Below are 21135 nucleotides of genomic sequence, written 5' to 3'. Positions count from 1 at the left end.
GCCAACTGCACTAGCATAAGGCACACGATCCATGCGTACCTTTTCTTCCGCTGTAGTAGGAGACTGTTTACCAGAGAGCCTAAAATGTGGAGCCAATGGAGTCACCACCGACTTTGCACCTTGCAACCCGAACCTAGCAATAACCCGCTCAATGTAGCCTTTCTGACTCAAGAACATTCGCCGGTTCGTCCTCTCTCTTCTGATCTCCATACCCAGTATTTTTCTAGCAGCCCCCATATCCTTCATCTCAAACTCTTTACCAAGTTGAGATTTCAACTTATCTATCTCCACCTTGCTTTTCGAAGCGATAAGCATGTCATCCACATATAGAAGAAGATAGATATAGTTACCTCCTCGAAGTTTCCGAATATAAACACAGCAGTCATACTCACTTCTGGAGAAACCATGCTTTAGCGTGAAGGAGTCAAATCACTTGTACCACTGCCGAGGAGATTGCTTCAATCCATATAGTGATTTTCTCAAGCGATATACCTGGCGTTCCTTATCCTCAACCTTGTAGCCATCAGGTTGATGCATATAGATCTCCTCATCCAAGTCCCCGTGCAAGAAGGCGGTTTTGACATCGAGTTGTTCCAGCTCAAGATCATGATGAACAACAATACTCAATAGCACCCGAATGGAAGTGTGCTTGACTACAGGAGAAAAGATCTCATTGTAGTCAACTCCCTCTCTTTGTGCAAACCCCTTAGCCACTAACCTCGCTTTGAATCTTGTACCACCGAACTTGGTAGGATCCTCCTTCTTTTTATACAACCACTTGCAACCAATAGCTTTCTTACCTATGGGCAATGGGACAACCTCCCATGTTTGGTTCTTGTGAAGTGATTCCATCTCTTCTTCCATTGTCGCCAACCAACTCTCGCTATTATTGTTTAAAATAGCTTCCTTGAAAGTGGTAGGCTCATCATCCTCTACCGAGAGCGCATACTCAACCAAATTTGTCTGCCCATAGTGTCTCAAAGGCTCATCTGACCCCAACTTTAGAACTTGCTTGTAAGTACGACGTGGCCTAGAGGAAGCCAAGTTATCTGCAAGCTGCTGCTGTTGCTATGCCTGTACATTCTCTTGCTAAATCGCCTCTTGTTCAAGTGTATCATTACTCTCATCTTGAGTGTCTGTTTGATGCTCCTCTTGAACATGCCTAGAATCAGGTTGATCTCTAGGTTCTATGTCAACAACTTGAGACATTGTAGTCTCAACATCATCACCACCGGGCACTGTAGCTTTCAACGAAGCTACCATGGAGTTCTCATCAAAAGTAACATCTCTGCTGATTATGAACTTAGATTCCTCTAAACACCAAAGGCGATAGCCTTTAACACCTGCTGCATACCCCAAGAATATAGCCTTCTTGGCCCTCGCATCAAGCTTTCCATCGTTGACATGATAGTAGGCTGTGCATCCGAATGTTCTGAGTTTCTCATAATCTGCATGTTCTCCTGTCAGTACCCTATAAGGTACATCTCCATCTAACCTTGAATGTGGAGATCGGTTCACAATGTAGCAAGCATTTGCAACCGACTCTGCCCACCATTCTCTGCCCAAACCAGCATAGGATCGCATACACATCGATTTCTCTCGAAATGTGCGATTCAGTCTTTCTGCGACCCCATTCTGTTGCGGTGTATTTCTTACTGTCCAGTGTCTCACAATGCCTTCTTTACCACAGAACTCCTTGAAAGCACCATCTGTATACTCAGTACCGTTATCAGATCTCAGTGTCTTCAATTTCTTTCCTGTTTTGTTTTCAACCATTACTTTCCACTTCTTGAAGGTGTCAAATACCTCATTCTTATGCTTCAAAAAATAAATCCAAGCATATCTAGAATAATCATCAACAAATGTAACAAAATACCTGGAACCGCCTTTGGAAGTGACAGAAGCCGGGCCCCATACATCCGTATGCACATAGTCAAGAATGACTCTGCTTCTATGTTTGCTTGGCTGGAACTGAACTCGGTTTGCTTTACCGTACACACAATGCTCACAAAAGTCCATGCAAGGCTTCTTCAAGTTCTTTAGCAAGCCTTTCTTGACTAGCAAATCTAGCCCCTTTTCAGACATATGCCCAAGCCTCCTATACCAAAGCCGAGTGCACTCACATGGGTCTCCACCACTCCCACTTGTTCCAACTGCTACATCTTCAGTAACTGTAGTACCCTGAAGTGCATAGAGATTGCCTTCACGAATACCCTTCATCACAATTAAAGAACCACAAACAACCTTCTTTACTCCATTCCATGTTACAATCTTGCAACCACCGGAGTCTAAGGCACCAACAGATATAAGGTTCTTTCGCAAATCAGGAACATGTCTAACATCCATCAATGTTCTAACCACTCCATCATGCATCTTGATTCTAATTGAACCAAGCCCCACCGTTTTACATGAATGGTTATTACCCATCAACACGGTTCCACCCTCAGTGCTTCTATAGGTAGTAAACCACTTCCTATTTGGACACATATAGTAAGAGCATCCGGAGTCAAGAATCTACTTACCGGAGGTCTCTTCATCACAAGAGATGGTGTAGCATTCAGCGCTTTCTCTTCCTTCCGAGGCATAGCTTACCTCTTGCTTGACTTGCACCTTCCCACTGTTGTTGTTCTTATTGTTCTTCTTCCAACCCTTTTTGTTTGGACAATTCGCCTTGAAATGCCCAAGCTCGCCACATTTGAAACAAGACCTTTCCGCAAGAGGTCTAGAACTTGATCTAAAATTTTCTTCCTTGCCCTTTGGTTGCACATTGCTTCTACCCCTTACAAACAATCCTTGAGCTTGCTCCTTGTTACCAATGGTAGACATGCCACTAGTTGCAATCTTTCGAAGATCATCCGCTAGAAGTGACGTTCTAGTGTCCTCCATCACAAGTTTATCACCCACAAGCATCAATGTTTGTACTAGGTTCTCGTAAGACTTTGGTAATGAAAGAAGTAGTAGAAGTGCTTTATCCTCATCATCTACATCCACATCAATGTCCTTCAAGTCCGATATGATCCTATCAAACTTGTTGACGTACTCCCGGATTGGTGTACCTTCATCCATCTTGCAAGTATACAATTTGGACTTCAAATAGATCCGATTTATTAGAGTCTTCGTCATGAAATTCGCCTCCAACTTTGTCCACACATCCGCCGTCGTTACCTCACTATCAACCAAGAAAGCAACATCTCTTTCAAGGCAAAGAATGATAGACACTCGTGCCTCAAGATCTAGCTCTTCCCAATCCTCGTCCGACATATCAACGTGCTTCTTCTCCTTTCCCGCCAATGCCTTGTGCAACTTTTGAGAAATCAACAAATTTTTCATTTGCATTCTCCAATATGAAAAATCATTCTTACCATTGAATTTCTCTATATCATACTTCCCAATCTTCACCATTCTCCTAGTAGACATGATTTACTCACTTGTTTACCGAAAATAAACCACAAAAGTTCACTTGGGAATTTTCACAAACACCTTGTGCACAACAAAGTTCAAGCAACTTACCACAAAATCGAAGCTTAACCACCTTGATTTAGGATGTAGCTCTGATACCAAATTGTTGGGAAAACACCTCCCAATGAATGCCCAAAGATCAAACTAAGTTGGCAAAGTGAAAATTTCCAATACACTTGAAGAACAAGAAAATGAGGAAGAAATGATTTCAATGAATATATGAAGATCAATGTGTTTGGATTACTTGAACAAACCTCAAGTTAATCCACAAGAAAGAAAATAACTTAGAATTTATACCCAAGATGAATAACCTTCTATCTTGTAAAATTCTCACCAAAGTTTTCTCTCTAATTTTCTCTCTAGGTCTTGTCTTGAATGAAAGAGGGAAAAATGGCAACATATATATACATGCCGGGGCGCCTAGGCGCCATGATGCTGTTTGGAAACGGCCTTCGGTCCATGGCGCCCAGGCGCCATGTTACTGCCGGGAAGGCAGAAACTGGGCGCCTAGGCGCCCGGCAGAACCAGCAGAACAGCCCCCCCTTCCTCTCTTCTCTTGTTCTCAAAAATCCTAAACTTGCTAATTTATAACTCTTTTAAGGTGGTCTGTATCAGTACTATGCATTTCAATTAGTCATGTATTGTAAAACGATCGACTAAGAGAGAGTAAATGAACAAGAAAATTACATTATGGGATAGAATTCTCCAGAATAGCATCGACAAGCTCGAAAATAGAGCAAGCCTTTGATTTCAAAACGAAGCTATTTTTCAGCCTCTACAATAGGAAGTTATTTGATGTCTTATTTTATTTCCACAAAAAATAAGCAGGAAGGAGAAAATAGCTTGAAAGCGATTCGAAAGAAGTTAATATGTCTCTTATTACTGTCTGATTTATGCACTTGAAAGGTGTCAAAGTGATCTACATTGAAAATAAACCTTTCAAAATGCATTATATAAACTAAAAAGGGGACTCTTATATAGTTACAGTGTACCTGGAAAACTTATGCTCTGTTTACTAGTTAAAGATCATTACCTCAAGCTCTTCATTTCCCATGTCTTGTTCTTCTTCCTGAATTTTGCTAGCAGATTCTTCGATAGCTTGTGCACACCCATATACCTTAATCATTTGTAGAGTTGGAATATCACCTAAACTTGAGGGGATCGTCTTCAAAAGATGGCAATGTTCTAACAATAGTCGTTGAAGTCAGGGGAAATGATCACTTGTGGCGTTCCATTCTGCAATTTGTACGTAATGTAGCTTCAAGAATTTGAGTTGTGGGAATTCACCTTCACTTGTGTCCCATTTATTTCCGTCAAAGGAAGCACTATGTAATTTGAGAACCTCAAGGTTCAACAGCCTCCCAATTATCTCCATTTGTTCCAGAGACATTTTTACAGATTTTAGAGTCAATTTTTTGAGATTGAAAGGTAAACTGGTTAAACCAGAACCTGATAATGTCAATGACTCAAGCTGGTTAAAGAAGTTGAAAGAAGGATTAAGTAAAGATCCAACCTTGCATTTCAGTCTGCGAAGATTGGGTGAACATCTCAAAATTTCTCATCCATTTCATTGGAAATATGAAGTGAAGAAATAGTTTGTAGGTTATTTATTTGCAAGCTTTCATCCTTTTGCTTGCTGACGGCAAGATGCACTGAAGCATGCACCACCCCTGAAACATACATGTCTCAAACTGTCCATACTAAGAAGGATATGTGGTATTTCAACTTCTCTTTTGTTGTCCACAAAAATAAATTCTAGTTTTCGGAGGTTTTCTACTGAAGGAAGTTGTGCAAATGAAATTGCCAAGTACCTCAAGTGAACTAGCAGTTCAATTCCTATTACATCATTGAAGTCTGGGCTTCTTTCTGAAGAATCCAAGACTCTAAGAATATTGAATCTGTGTGAGGTTAATGTGGACGGCTTAGATGAAGTATATAATAGAGAGCGCACATGTAGGCCAAAAGGTAGCCAGTAACTAGGACATGCCACGTTGTTGATACTAAGAAGATGCTGCTGCTGATACATTGATACTTGACTGGAGAACCCCAACAGATCATCATCACTAGAAACAACATATTATCACAAATTGTCACCATCATAGTTGGATAAACAGAAATGGACGAAAAGGAAAGAAATAAGGAGGCAGAGAACTTGCTCTTTGATCACCTTCAAAAAGTTTTCTTCACCAGCTATTCTCAGGCACATTTCACGCAATAAATCGTGAATCTTAAAAGTTTTGACTTTACCATCAGATCTTCGTTTTGCTATAAGTACCAGGCTCCTATTAATTAGTTCCATGAAATATTCATGTGCTACATCATCTGAGCTCTTCTGCCCTTCCGTCTTTATAAATCCTTATGCAACCCATAGTGATATCAGCTTTCGTACTGGCATTCTCTCTCTTCCTTGAATGCTCCAAGGTAAAGAAAACATGGTTTCAAATGAATTGGTAAATGTTTGTAGCTAAGTTCCAACAAGTAGTTGCAATTTTTAGGGTTTCTGGATATATGTGAACTTAAATTTTTTGCAACTTCCAGCCACAAATGTTTCTTCTTCTCAATATTTGCTAGAACTGCAGCTATCACAGTCACTGCAAGTGGTAGTCCATGACAATTTCTTGCAATTTGCTTCCCAATGTCTAGCAATTGTGGAGGACAAAGTTCTTTTAGAAATACTTTCCGTTGTAATAATTCCCAACACTAAACTTCCGACAAAAAAGGGAGGACGTTTATGACACTACGAGGTGAAGCATTCAGGCTAAATTCTTTATTCCTAGTGGTGAATAATATTCTACTTCCAACATTGTCATTTGGGAAATATCTTTTCAAATCATTCCACGCATTTATATCCTATATATCATCCCTCACAATGAGGTATCTCCTTCCTTTTAAACCCTATATATCATCCCTCACAATGAGGTATCTCCTTCCTTTTAAACTTTTGTAAAGATCTTCTGCCAAACTTTCATCTTCCACAGCCATTATTGTTTCTCTCTTGAGGTACCTTATTGATCTCAAAATATCAATCAATATATTTCTCTTATTATATGTTTGATAAACAACACACCAGGCATGCTCATCAAAACGATAGACAATGGCGGGATCATTGTCTAGCTTCTTTGCTAAAGTTGTCTTACCAAGACCAGGCATCCCACATATGGAAATAATTTGCAGCTTGTCTGGTGCTCCAATAAGTTGTTCCGCAATATCAATTGCTTCGTTCTCAAACCCGACAACAATGTCTTCTAAAAACAGATGTTCTTGAGATTGCTTTGATACTTGTTCATGTGGATATCTTGCAACTTCTGGCATTCTAGTTGCATCAATAGTGTTCTTCATTTCTTTGATTGCCATCCTAATAAGCTCAATTCTCTCAATAAGTTGAGGGAGTCTGAGGTTCAGATACCAAATAGGAGGAAATGAGTTGATAACATATTCTATTTCATACGCGATGTCTCTGGTTCGTATCACAAGTTCTTCATGTTTTTCTTGCTTCTTCACCACTATATCTGCTACAGAATATTGCAACAACTTCAGCTCACGATGGAGCGTTACAATTTGATTGTTCACACCAACAAAAGTCCTACGATTTATTAGGTGCACGAGATCATCAAGGACAGAATCAACAATGAAGAGTAAAACCACAGCAATCTTTGGAGCAATATCACTTGGCATCTTCGAAAATGCGATGCAGCGATCCTTGATCTTTTCTTTCATGAGCTCATACTTTGGTAACAAATCAGAAAGAGCCATATCCAATATCCCATTCTCCAGGACTCGATCATTCCTGGTCGAAGTGAAGAAATCTATGAAACTTTCTACCTCGTTGACCAGAGTTTTGATATCCTTCATTGCATTCTTGGTTTCTTCGAACTCAACGGTCGGCAATTCTATATCCTTTAAAAGAGTGGAATAATCAGAATGCAAGAAATATCCTACTTCATTTACCATAGCTTCCATATCTGTCACTGCATTATTGGTTTCGTCTGGTGCAACGAGAATAAATATAATAATGGTTAAAACGAAGGAATACAGTAAAATTCCTACCTCATTAACCACAGCTTCGATATCTTTCAATAAGTTTCCGATTTCCTCCACCTGGTTGGGCCGTAAATGCATCGGTGTATTCCCGAGAAAGGTGATAAGAAACTCAAGATCAGTTCAGAGAACTTGAATTGAATCCTTGATAGAAGATATGGAATCTGGCTCAAAACGGAGGATTTCTTGTACAATTAGGAGGAGAAAGTTGACAAAAGTGGCAACAAGTTCGTTAGGACACGGAATGGGAGTAAAAATATTAGACATCATTTTCTTGTTTGGGACTGTAAAGCATATCCTAAGCTCTTGCCCAAGTGACAATAATACTTGGAAAAAGCTTCTGATATCTTAAATACTACGGGGTGGCCATACTGAATTACTAAGACTATCTAACAAATCAATTACATGTTCATTTTGAGATAAAAAGTTTAATGTCGGCTACAATTGTAATGAGTCTTCCCTGACAAGGAAACTCTATTGAGAGAACCATTTCTCCCTTTGATGACAGGGAAAGGATACACTAATGTTTTGTGTATGAAAGTGTTGAAAACATAATAGCTGCAATTAAGGAGGAGACTAGACAGAAGCATGACAAGTAGTCCCTCCGTCAGTCCGTCCCATAAAAGATATAATTGCTTTCACTCTTCGTATATCCCAAATTATACATCACTTTCGTTGTTGTGAGTACAGATTTTCTAATAGACTCCAATTTAGCCCCGTTCGGCCCCCATTTTGTGGTAATGAAAATATGTAATATAGTATTTTTCCGAAAAATAAATAGTTGAAAAAGAAGGAAAAGTTTTCGATTTACATATAATATTATTTTATGAAAAATTGTGTGGTTAAAAATAGAAGAGAAAAATAAAATATAATAAAATGAAAATTAATGGAGGCCAAACGAGACTTTAATGTGCTTGTTACAGGCCACAAGAACAATGTTATTTAGCATCACTGGTGTTACAACATCAATTTATTGACGTTAAACAATAGGCTCAATGAATGATAAAATTAAGTGATTTATTTAATTATACCTTTCATTTAATGCTAACACTGATGTTGTAACATTAGTGGTGCTAAATTGTATAGATAAATATGAAATAATCTTATTTAGTGTAGAAATATATTAGAAAAAATATAAGAAAAATTTGTATTTCAAAATTTCAACTATATTAATTACATTTTTTTTTAATTCGTGTGAAAATAAAAACAAGCTTATTATTATAGGACAGAGGAAGTACATCTTTTCAAATATATTTTCATGTGTAGAATCAAAATTAGGTATATTTGAGCAGATTACAACTAATGTTAAAAATAAAAATACAACGTATGAGAATTAAAGTGTTTTGAGTCATGATTTATATTCGTTTAAGATTTTTTAAATTATTCTTTTATTATGAATCAATTTTTCAGTTCTGTTGGTCCGGAAAACAGTAAGAATAATTTCTTCTAAAGAATGTTAGTCTTATAATTGGAATCAATTTTCCAATTAAGCCCCTATCTGGTTGCAATTTTGTGAAAATTTTAATCAACATTTTGAACGTTCGACATAAGGGTGGGTCCCATTTCTGCAGTTTTATTGATTGCACAAACCACTAAATACCAGAAATGCCCCAATTTGCAGTATAAGAAATTAAATGTTAGAGGGCAAATTGGTCATTTTAATTAATTCAGTCAATTCTTTCAGCCCCCTTCATTGACAAATCGTTGTATGTCAGTAACAAATTGAATTAAAATTTGGACCATGCTACACAAATATAATTGTTGACATACAAGATGATCGAACACTCACATCTAGAGAGTCAGGCATTATTTTATTTACGCGGGATTCACACTCTATGTGAGGGTCGATCACCTATTCGATCACCAAAGTTCGAGCACTTTGACATTTTCCTTAAAATTTTGGCCCAAAATCTTGCCTAGACAAGATCTAAATGTACGTATATTTGGAGTGGAGTCGCCAAAGTGGAATATTTTCCTTCCATCTAAGTGCCCTTTCCATTAGGCTACTGTCATGTCACACTTTGGAAAGCAGGCAATTCGACCAAAACATCGATATCTATAGTAAGACTAGTATTTTCAATATTATCTCAACAATAGCCAATAGGTTGTTAACAAAAAAAAAAAAAAAAAAAAAAAAAAAAAATTTTTTTTTTGAAAAAAAAAATAAAAAAAAACTGCTTTTGATCTATCAATTTCACATACTACATAATAATGTGACAAAATATTATTTCTTTATTTATAAATTTATGAAAATATTTATTTAAAATAAATTTTCATGGAATGATTTTTTAGTATAAATCGTACTATTTAAAATTTATTTGTTAAAGATGTTAAAATATGACTTAATGTATGATATATTACCACGCCTGGACAATTTAGAATAACAATAAATAAAAATTAAGAAAAAAAATGTAATATTAGTCATTCAAAAATAATCTTTAAATTACTTTTGGGCCCCCAGAAAGCCATCCCAAACACACACACACCAAGACCCAATCCCAATGTCGAATACTAGTGAACTAAATAGAACTACTGAACACACGCACACAAATGTATATGTAGAGCGAAGCATTCAACATGTACAAAAAATGGACTTATACGAGTGACGTAGAATGTCAATAGGAGGGTGGATGGTTCTTATGGACAATATTTTAATCACATGAGACCCCCATGTTAGTGTCTATGGCAACTGTGAAGCCCATCTTTTGTACAAATGGTTTAAACCATGTAGAGCCCCAGCTTGTCAGAGATTTTTTGAAAATAATTTGTATAAATGATTTTATTAATAATGCGTAAGTAAATTGGTGAACGTGGAGTTGACAATGATTAAAAAAAAAAAAAAAGCGGTGAAATGGGGCCGAGATTTTCTACCCCAAAGTGTTTGAGTACCAATTATATTCATTAAAGATTTTTAAAAAAAATTAATTTCTTAATATGAATCAACTTCTCGTTTTATGTTACAAAAAGAAACAACACAAATCATACGAATCGGTTTTTCAATTGAATGTACGTATGTTAGGAGTGGAGTCGCCACGGTGGAATATTTTTTTCGTTGAATAATTTCCACAAATCATAAAAAATCGGTTTTTCAATTACATGTTCGTATATTAGGAGTGAAGTCGCCAAAGTGGAATATTTTTGTGTTGAATGATTTCCTTCCATCTAAATTCTCTTTCCCAATAGAAATGTCAGGTCACAATCACATTTAGAATCCGTTGATAGCATTAAATTTCATTAAAAAAATCACATTCGAGTAATTCGTTTTCTACTTTGAATGTTTAATACGAAAGTGAAAATGAAATTTGAATTTGAAGGTACAAACACTTAAAACATGTATTTGACCAATTGAGTGAAAATTGAAATCCTATGGGTTATTTATTTATTTATTTTGCTAACGTAAATGAAATTGGTTTGACTCTTTCACCTTTGCAATCAAATGAATCCTTATTATATTATAAAAGTTTAAAGAGCTCCATTTCACAATTTGGATAGCAGGCATTTCAACCAGAACATTCCTAATAACATACCATCATAGAGTTTGTAGTAGGGTTGGACAAAAGTTTCGAATCGTATCCGAATCAAACTAAACGAATCGAAAGATTTTTCTTAAATAAAATACCCAAATGTGTATCAGAATCGAGAACCGACGAGTTTGATTTGTTTATCGACAAGGATGTCAACGAGTTGAGCCTAGTCAGCTCGCGAGCCAAATTTTTTTAAGCTCGAGCTTTTTTAAGGCGGGCTTTTTTTTGGCCCGAGCTTTTTGCTCGGCCAGAAAATTAAGGTTCGACCCGAGCTTTCAGCTTGGGCCTTACTGAGCCGAGCCGGGGCGAGCTCGATTTCTGGATTTTTTTTTTTATATACCTCTTGCTGCCTGTTTGGAAGCTAATCTACTGCCAACCACTAGCGAATTTGCTGTCGGCTGGCAGCTTGATATAGCTGCTTGTTGGTAGCAAATCTGTTGCCAACAGGCAGTAGGTTAGCTTCCAGTTAAGGTAGTTTAGTTGTCAAACAGGCAGCAGATTTCCTCTCTCTCTCTTTTTTTAAAATATGGGTCGACCTGACTCAACCCGACTCTCAAAAAATGAGGCTCGGCTTGGTGCCTCTGAACCTCGAGTCGAGCCACGAGCAGCCCGAGCCGACATAACTGATTGTCATCCCTAGTTATCGGTTCTAGATCAAGAACCAAATGACCGAATAAGAATCGAGTTTTCATAATTTTTCAATTAATTTATTTTAAATAAACCTAGTTATTTTTAAAAAAATAAATAAATTTGCTAACTAGTTAATTTAACTCAAACTAAAAAATATTATTTTTCTTACTTCTAATTTTCAATTCAAGCTCAACTTAATCAAATTGATCTAACTTTTACTAAAATTTGTTATTCTACCATATTGTTGTTCTTACCGTTCTGGAAAAATCGAATTGAAGCTTAACAACGCATCTCTTAATTATTTTGAGCTTGCTATCTTTTTCATCCTTTGATTTTAAAAATCAAATTTATGAAGAACTCAATAAAGAGAGATGTAAAAGACACATGAAATTGAACTATATTATTTTATCAGAGTTAAAATTGAACATATTATTAGTTTAATTAATGTAACTTTGTCTTATTTTAAAAAAAAATAATTATAGTATGGAACCCGAAAACCAAATGAAATCGAACTGCACTGAACTGAATTAAATTGAATAGAATCGAACACAAACGGTTCTATAATTGTCCATGAATAGGGGTTAAATTTTAGGCTTATTATATTCGTCATTTTTAATAACCAGACTACATTTTAATTGCATTAAACCTTCATAAATTATCATATTTATGTCTCGAACTTTTTTCATTGTGTTCCTATTCTCAAATTAACACAAATTATTTCTGATTATGATTTCTCTCCAAAATTTTCTTTAAGATAGAGTAAAAAGACTTATTTGTCTATTGTATTTTTGAATAAGCAATAAAAATAATATTACAAAAATGCGATTAAATATTTCATCAACATTTTAAAACAAGTTAACAATATTTTTTTTAATGAAATTCATGATCAAGGAAAATGATTTTCAAATTAATGAATGATAAAAATAGGAACAGGATGAAGAAAAAAGTTCAGAATATAAGTGTGATAATGAACAATGTTTAATGACCTTTAATATAATTATAATGTGGAGTAAATATTGTGTGTTTTCTATAATGTAAATATACCATAAGTGTATAGTGTCTAGTTTTGTAATATAAAGATTAAGTACGATGTTGAACCCACATGAATTAAAATTCAATTTCTTAATAAGTACTATTTATTGAGTAGTTTCAATTTTATCTAAACAATTGAATATGTTTCTAAATTAAATCTAATGTAATTATGATGACGATTGCAATGATATGATGCAAATTTGAAGGAATAAGTCAATGTGAGAAAGCTTAGGGCATGATTTCACCTTACTATTAACAAGTAAGAATCCTAATTTAATTTTACTCCCTTTGTCGAATGCTGAGTAAAAACTATTTCTATATTTCAATTTCAATAACTTTATTTCAAATTAAAATCTATAAATTATCAAGTTCATGGTTCTTAACTAGAACATGCTTCAAAAATTTTATACTTTCTATTGAAATTTATAAAATCTAGTTTGTGTTATTCAAAAATGTGCCTAAATTTCTCTTTCTCTCTCTCCAGTGTCGACATTTAAAGATCAAGTCATTCAATTATCGATCAAGTAATTGAAAGCATTAAACCAATAACACAAATAAACTTCAATGGAAAACTTGAAAGATATGACTAATATAAAATCAAATCATGGTCTCAAGTTATGATTACATCAAACCCAAGATTAAGAATTTAGCTCATGATGAATGAAGAGACATAATCAAATTCAACATAAAAAAACATGCAGAAGGAAAGAAATAAAAATTGATTTGGAGCTTAAATTCTTCTTCTCATTGTTGCCTCTTCGTCTCTTGATTGATCTTTTGCCTCTTGCGTTGTCGAATTGTGTTTGAAATTAATCTTTAGGTTTGTATTTATATTATGTTGAAGTCTTATGAAGAGTTAGGGTCGGATTGGACCTTAAAAGAATCCATTTTTTTTTTTTTTTTGCAATTTCTAGCTTGGCTGTGCCCCGACGCCCAAATGTGGCGCTATGTTATCTAGCAGGAAGCTTTTATTTCATATATAAAAACAAACTTATATCAAAGAGAGGCTTGAGTTAACGCAGACCTAAAACATCCATTCATTCCCAATTCTACTGCTTGGAGCCCATCATTCTACTCAAGAGGACGGATGCTACTTTTAGGACATTGGTTTCAGCGATTTCTCCTCTTAATTGTCCTCATTGTCTTCATATATTGGACAAACCCTTCCCGACATCGTCACGAGTAAGCCTCCCTTTCTTTTATGTTTTTCAAAAGTTGTAAAAACGTCTTATAAGCAATATTAAACACTTTTATTGAACTACTATTCTAAATAATTTAGATTGAGTGGTCTAAATAACCATAAAATCCTTGCGACTGTAAAAATTAAAAAAAAAAAAAAAAAAAAAAAAAAAAGAAGGAAAAGAACCTTTCTTTTGTAAATGGAAATTCAAGCTAATCTAGCCTTACATAAGAAAACCATTTTTGAATTTATAGTTTTAAATTTTGCACACTTTAGGCTACTTCTATTTTCTTATGAAAAATTCCCCGATTTAATGGAAAACAATGAGTAGTGAACTTTGACGTCTCTTAAGTTAATTTTTTCTTTGGATTATTGGTAGAATGCTACTTTCATTTGTGGAAAAACCTCCACAATTTCTACATTGAAAGATACGAAAAATCTCTGGTCCTAAAAGCTCCATTTATGCCTACTACTATTCCTAAGAGCTCATTGTTCGAGAAAATTTTGTGAACACACAGAATCGATGACAAGTAATACGCAATGAATCCAAGTATCGTCCCACGAGGAAGAAGTTCAATTGTAATGTATTAGGTACTATCAAACTCGATCAAATGTAACATAAAAAAGATTTATTTTTGTTATTATTCTAATTTAAACATTGGAAGCTCTAAATGATTAGTTTTATCAAATAACGAGATGCACGTATTGGATTTCAGAATCCACCTATTAATTTTTACTTTCAATTCCCAACTTATATAAATTAGTGTTATCCAAGTGTTTATGCCAATCAATAATCCACTGATATTCAATATTATTTCTCAAGATATATTAAATATATGCTTAACATGATTCGATCTTATTCCAAGTCTGAATTTATATGCAAAGCACGCATTCAATCACACAATTATTACACACGATTGCAAACTTACTTTAAACTTCGACCCTTGCTTTGGAACTTCACTTTACACACTTCAAGGCCGGCGCCTCTAAGGGATTGGGAGGATGCCTCTAAGGCTCATTGGAGCCTCAGGCGGTCCAGGTGCAAGGTGAGGCACGCTCCTAGTTTATTTTCTGAGTAGCCATCAGTATTTTATCATAACTTTTTATCTTGATATTCGATTGAGACGATTCAAAGTAAATTGGAAAACTAACTTAAATGAATACAATTCATTCAAAAATATCATATTTGCTATTCAAATGTTTATTATGCAAAAAATGGACCTCAATCTGAGATTAAAAATTCAGAGCATAACTTTTCGACTAGAAATTGACGTATGATAATACTTTGACTATACATTACTCCTTTGACTTCTTTTTTCATCCAATTGACTCCTAGCATATTTTGAGTCTTCGTCTTGTGGTCCGACACAACTTTTAATTTGTTACGCTTTAGTCCACGAACTTCGAATTTCTTGCAATTTAGCCCTTTTTTCTATTTTTTTTTTCAATTTCGCCATAATCATTGATTTTTATGTCAAGAATAATTTATATAGAATCAAGCTATAATTCATCAAAATTACGCAAAAGATCCTGGTTTAATAGCCTCGATAAGTATACAAAATACACTTATCACTCATCATTCTACTCAAGATGATGGATATTACCTTTGGAATGATGTGGTTTCTCCTCGTAAGTGTCATCGTTTTTTTCATATACAGAACAAGAGTTGTAAAAATGTCTTATAAGCAATATTAAAAACTTTTGTTAAACTTATATTCACAAAGCTAAATAATTTAAGTGTTCTTATTAACCTCAAAAACCTTCCTTCTGACCATAAAAAACTTAACATTTCTTCTATAAAGGGAAATTCAAGCTATATTTAGCCTTGCATCTTAACAAACCATTTAGGATTTATAATTTTACACACTTTAAGCTACTTTTATCTCCTAAGAAAATCTCCACGTTCTACTAGAACATGTGGGGTGTTATTGAACTTCGAAGTCTCGTAATGTTAATTATTTCTTTTGGATTATTGGAAAAATGTTGCTTTCATTGTTGGAAAAACTTCCACAATTTCCATAACGAAAGTTACTGCATCCAATGGAATAATTTCTCCGGTTTGGTAGTGAAGAAAAGCTTGTTTTATTTTTGGAAGAGTTGGAGATCATAATGGTGTAATGAGCTCCAATTACTGAGAATATTCCACTTCGCAATTATGGTCTTCATTCACCGTTAGAAACACGTTTACACAAATTCCATATCGAAAATGCTGCCAAAAGTATTGGAAAATTAGTGAAAAGACCATATACGTAATTTCTACTATATATTGTATGTTGAACTAAATAAATATTCTTATCAAATCATCATTACATGCTCCCTCCAATCTTCTTTATGCATTTCAAATTAGCCATGGGAAAGAATGCCATCTTTATGTTCCTGGCAGTGCTGTACTTGTTTATCAACATTGTTGCATCTCTAAATAGCTCCACTGATGAGTATGCTCTTCTAGTGTTCAAATCTCAAATAACTTCTCCAAATAAAATCTTGGCAAAAAATTGGTCACAAGGAATCTCGTTCTGTAATTGGATTGGGATTACTTGTGGCACGAGACATATAAGAGTTAGGGGCTTGAATCTAGCAAATATGGGCATCGCAGGTACTATTGCTAAAGAAATCGGTGAACTCTCTTTTTTGAAATCCTTAAATCTTAGCAATAATAATTTTCATGGTCTTATCCCTAATGAAATTGGTAACTTAAGCCAGCTTCAAGAAATAGATATGCAAAACAATGAGCTAACTGGTTCTATTCCACCAAGTTTTGAATTTCTTGGAAATCTTCAGAAGTTAAACCTTGCGGATAACAAACTCAATGGGGATATTCCAAACAGGATTTTCAACCTCTCTTCTTTGGCAGAAATTATTTTTACAAACAATAGTCTTTCAGGAAGTCTACCTATGGATATTTGCTATAATCTTCCAAAGCTAGAGTGGCTAACGATTTATTTAAATCAAATAAGTGGCAACATTCCTCCAAGCTTGGGAACATGCATGAATCTTAAGCACCTTTCTCTGGCGCATAACAATTTTGTTGGGAGCATTCCAATGGAAATTGGGAACTTGACAAAGCTTCAAATTCTCTATCTTGTAGAAAATAATTTGAGAGGTACGTTTAAAGCTAACATGCATAGTTATCTACGTGTTGATGCCCATCTAGTATGTCCTTTTACATTTTGTATGCACTTAAGTTACGTATGTACTTACGAACGAAACTTCGATCGTGCGTTTTGAAACTAGGAATAATTTTGGCCTATAATTTTTTCATGCAATAGCATGAATCAACGGACAAACCTATTAATTTGATCTACTTTTTCCTTTTTTGTCAATTTGTTAGTTTGAGGACCAAGATGCAATTTTGACTAAGATTAATGATTAGGCGTTTTCTTTGTTAACTGCAATGATGAGCTTTGTATTTGGAGTGTTTTGATTAATTAAAACATTATAAAAGTTTTGAGAATTTTTCTTTTACAATTTTTTAACCTCAAAGGTTTTATGCGGAATCAACGATTTGCCGTCTCAGATTAATTATTCAATACTCGATTGTGAACCTACGAATTATTTATTTTCTAAATTTAGCATGCAATTTAAGAATTAACGTGGTTTTAGGTTTAATCTTTATTCTCGTATATTGGTCACTTTGCCCTACATCACCTTGTTTACTAAATAATTTAATATTTTAAATTAATTTACATATTTATTGTTCTAAAATTATTCTTATTTTAATAACACTAGTCAGAGTCAAACGTGGTTTGCACGTTATTCTGAAATGCTTATAAGTGTTGTACCTCCATTTACCCTTTTGATCTAAATATGAGAAAAATGAAAATCCCTGAAAATAAATGTTAATTTTATACATGCACATAAATAGTGAGACACATACTTGAATGTGACTATTATAATCTATAATATATACGTGACAATGAATATTAAACCATTTATACTAAATGAACATAATTTAATTTTCAATTAAGTGAAATTGAATGTTAATTAGCATACATGGACGTGAATAATAAACAGCATTTTTTAATATCAAATTCTAATTAATATTAATTAAGTGAATGTGAAAGATAATTAATTGAGAATTAATAACATGGACATGGATGTGAATGAAAAATTCTAATTAATATTCATTAAATCGATGCGAATATTAATTAATTGGGAATTAATCCAAAAACTAATTCTCACTTGATGTGATATTTAATAAATTATAGATATATTTAAAGCCACTAATATTTAATTTAATATTTTGATTAAATTTAACTCTTTACAATTTCGATGTTATTATATGATAATAACTTTTTGAAATTTTAAATATTTGACTCTTGGGTTTCAATTTTCAATTTACAATATCCTAAAATGTATCACATAAAGCATTCCATATGAAATTGGAAACTCGTCATCACTTCAATATTTATATTTGGTCTTGAATATGCTGACCAGTACATATCTCTTATTTATTAGTACTTTTCATATTCATTAATTTGAGTGCACTGACAAACACGATAATACACCTCAATATAGGTACAATTCCGCATTCAATTGGAAGTTTAACAAATTTGAAGGAATTTGCTATTTCTGACAATCGTATTGAGGGTCAAATACCTAAATCCATCTTTAATCTCTCCATGTTACAATTTTTTGCTTCTGTTAACACTAGTATCTCGGGCAATCTTCCATCTTCAATTGTCAATGGGCTCCCTAATCTCGAACGTCTCTTGCTTGGTATCAATCAGTTGACTGGAGACATTCCTGCCTCTATTTCAAATTATTCAAAACTTACTAAGTTGGATCTTGGTGAAAACTACTTCAGTGGACGAGTACCCACGAATCTTGGGAATTTGCATAACCTAAATTTTCTATCTTTTGGTTATAATCAGTTGATAAATGATCCTTCAATGCTCGAATTGGATTTTCTTATTTCATTAAAAAATTGTAGGAAGTTGCAGAGCCTAGAGATGGGAAAAAATTATTTTGATGGAATATTACCAAAATCCTTGGGTAATTTGTCAGCATCTGTTGAATATTTCAAAGCCTATGATTGTGGTATTAAAGGTTTCATTCCGAATGAAATTGGTAATATGAGCAACTTGATCGAGTTAGACATTGGAAGCAATGAATTGACAGGAACAATTCCAGACACATTGGGCCAACTGAGAAAATTACAATCGCTGAGCCTTGGTGACAATAAACATATTGGGGGGTCGGTGCCTGACAACCTTTGCAAATTGGTAACTCTGTATCATCTAGATTTGGGGAATAATCAGCTTTCTCAACAGCTACCAACTTGTTTAGGAAATCTTACATTTTTAGGAATCATTGATTTAGCTTACAACTCATTGACTTCCACAATCCCATCCACACTCTGGACTAATCAAGATATTCAGATTTCGAATTTAGCTTATAATTTGTTGAATGGGTCGCTGGCTCCAGAAATTGGCAACATTAAGAGCATGAGAGAGTTATATCTATCCGGAAATCAATTCTCAAGTGACATTCCAAGCACTGTAGGACAACTTCAGAATTTGGAAAGGCTAATAATTTCAAACAATCGATTATATGGTCGTATACCTGAGTCGTTTGGTAATCTGATTTCATTGCAAAGTTTGGATCTATCCGAGAACAATCTTTATGGTGCAATTCCAACGTCATTGGAGAAACTTGAGTACCTTGATTATTTCAATGTTTCGTTCAATGAACTCCGCAGTGAAATTCCAAATGGAGGGCCTTTTAAGAACCTTACATCAGATTTTTTCCTAGGCAATAGAGAGTTGTGTGGAGCATCGAAATATAAGGTCAAGCCATGCAAAGGTAATACAACTAGATTATCAAGCAATACCAGAGTTTTGAAGTACATTTTACCATCAATTGTTGTTGTATTAAGTTTGGCAATTGGTGTGGTTTATTTAATAAGACACCATAGGAAAAATACACATCTTCCAGCTCAGCCTACTTCTCCTATCACCGTCAAGAGGATTTCATATTATGAAGTTCTAAATGCTACCAATAACTTTGGTGAAGAGAATCTGATTGGTAAAGGCAATATTGGTTCAGTGTATAAGGGAATATTTTCAGATGGAATGATTGCGGCTATTAAGGTTTTTAATTTAGATTTGGAAGGTTTAAACCAAAGTTTTGATATTGAGTGCCAAATACTTTGCAATGTTCGGCATAGAAATCTCGTCAAGGTACTTAGTAGTTGCTCCAACCTTGATCTTAAGGTCTTGGTGCTGGAATATATGCCCAATGGAGACCTTCTTAAATGATTGTCCTCAAGCAACCATTTCCTAAATATAGCTCAGAGATTGGAAATAATGATAGAAGTGGCATTTGCACTTGAGTATCTACATCATGGGTGTCCCTCTCCAATTGTCCATTGTGATTTGAAGCCCAGCAACATACTTTTAGATGAAGATATGGTTGCCCATATTGGAGACTTTGGCATTGCCAAGCTTTTCACTGAAGAGCAGAGAATTTTGATTACCAACACATTGGGCACCATAGGATACATGGCTCCAGGTAAACCATTTATCTCAACTACTTCTCTATATATATATGGTTAAAGGTTACACCCATAATTATTGACAAATGGTTTGCCTGCTAAAAGTATATTAATTCAATTATTGTCTCTCATTTGTGTATCCATCATTTAGCATTTCACTTGTTTATTTGATCACATATGCCAATTTTGCAGAGTATGGATCTTCTGGAGTAGTATCGACTATGGCGGATGTTTATAGCTATGGGATTTTGCTGATGGAGATATTTACCAAAAAGAAGCCAACAGATGAAATGTTTGTTGGAGAGTTTACAATGAGGAGATGGGTGTTCGAATCTTTTCCGAATGCAATGATGCAGATAATGGATGTTGATCTAGTGAATGCAGTTGAAGACAATATTCAAGCCAAAGAGAGCTTCTTTAGATCATTGATGGGACTAGCACTAGAGTGCACGTCTGATTTGCCTAATGAGAGGCTCAATATGAAAGATGTTCTAAGAAGGCTTCAAAACATCAAAACTGGATTTTGTCAAGCATAATACAGAGGTGGATCTTATATGAAGAGGTTTGTTTCTGTATTAACTTTGCTATTTCCATCTCGTCATAACACAAAAAGGTTAAGGTCAAATTTGAAGTAAAATTTAATCAATGACATCAGGACCTAATTTCAGTTTTAATCACTTAGTATTCATGTTTCAAATTGACTACTCTTTAAAAAATAATTTAATCATATCTCAGAAGCTAATTATATCCTTCTATTGCAGAAAACTTGGAAATCA

At 34.5% G+C, this 21135-nt stretch overlaps 1 pseudogene; it reads left to right on the top strand.

Annotated features, from left to right (window-relative positions):
• Positions 1–16212: 16212 nt before the first annotated feature.
• On the top strand, positions 16213–20895 carry LOC111406827 (annotated as a pseudogene).
• The last annotated feature ends 240 nt before the right edge of the window (positions 20896–21135 follow it).

Source organism: Olea europaea, chromosome 12 (genome assembly GCF_002742605.1).
Source record: "Olea europaea var. sylvestris chromosome 12, O_europaea_v1, whole genome shotgun sequence".
Classification (NCBI taxonomy): Eukaryota; Viridiplantae; Streptophyta; class Magnoliopsida; order Lamiales; family Oleaceae; genus Olea; species Olea europaea.
This window is presented reverse-complemented; position numbering and strand designations above follow the sequence as displayed.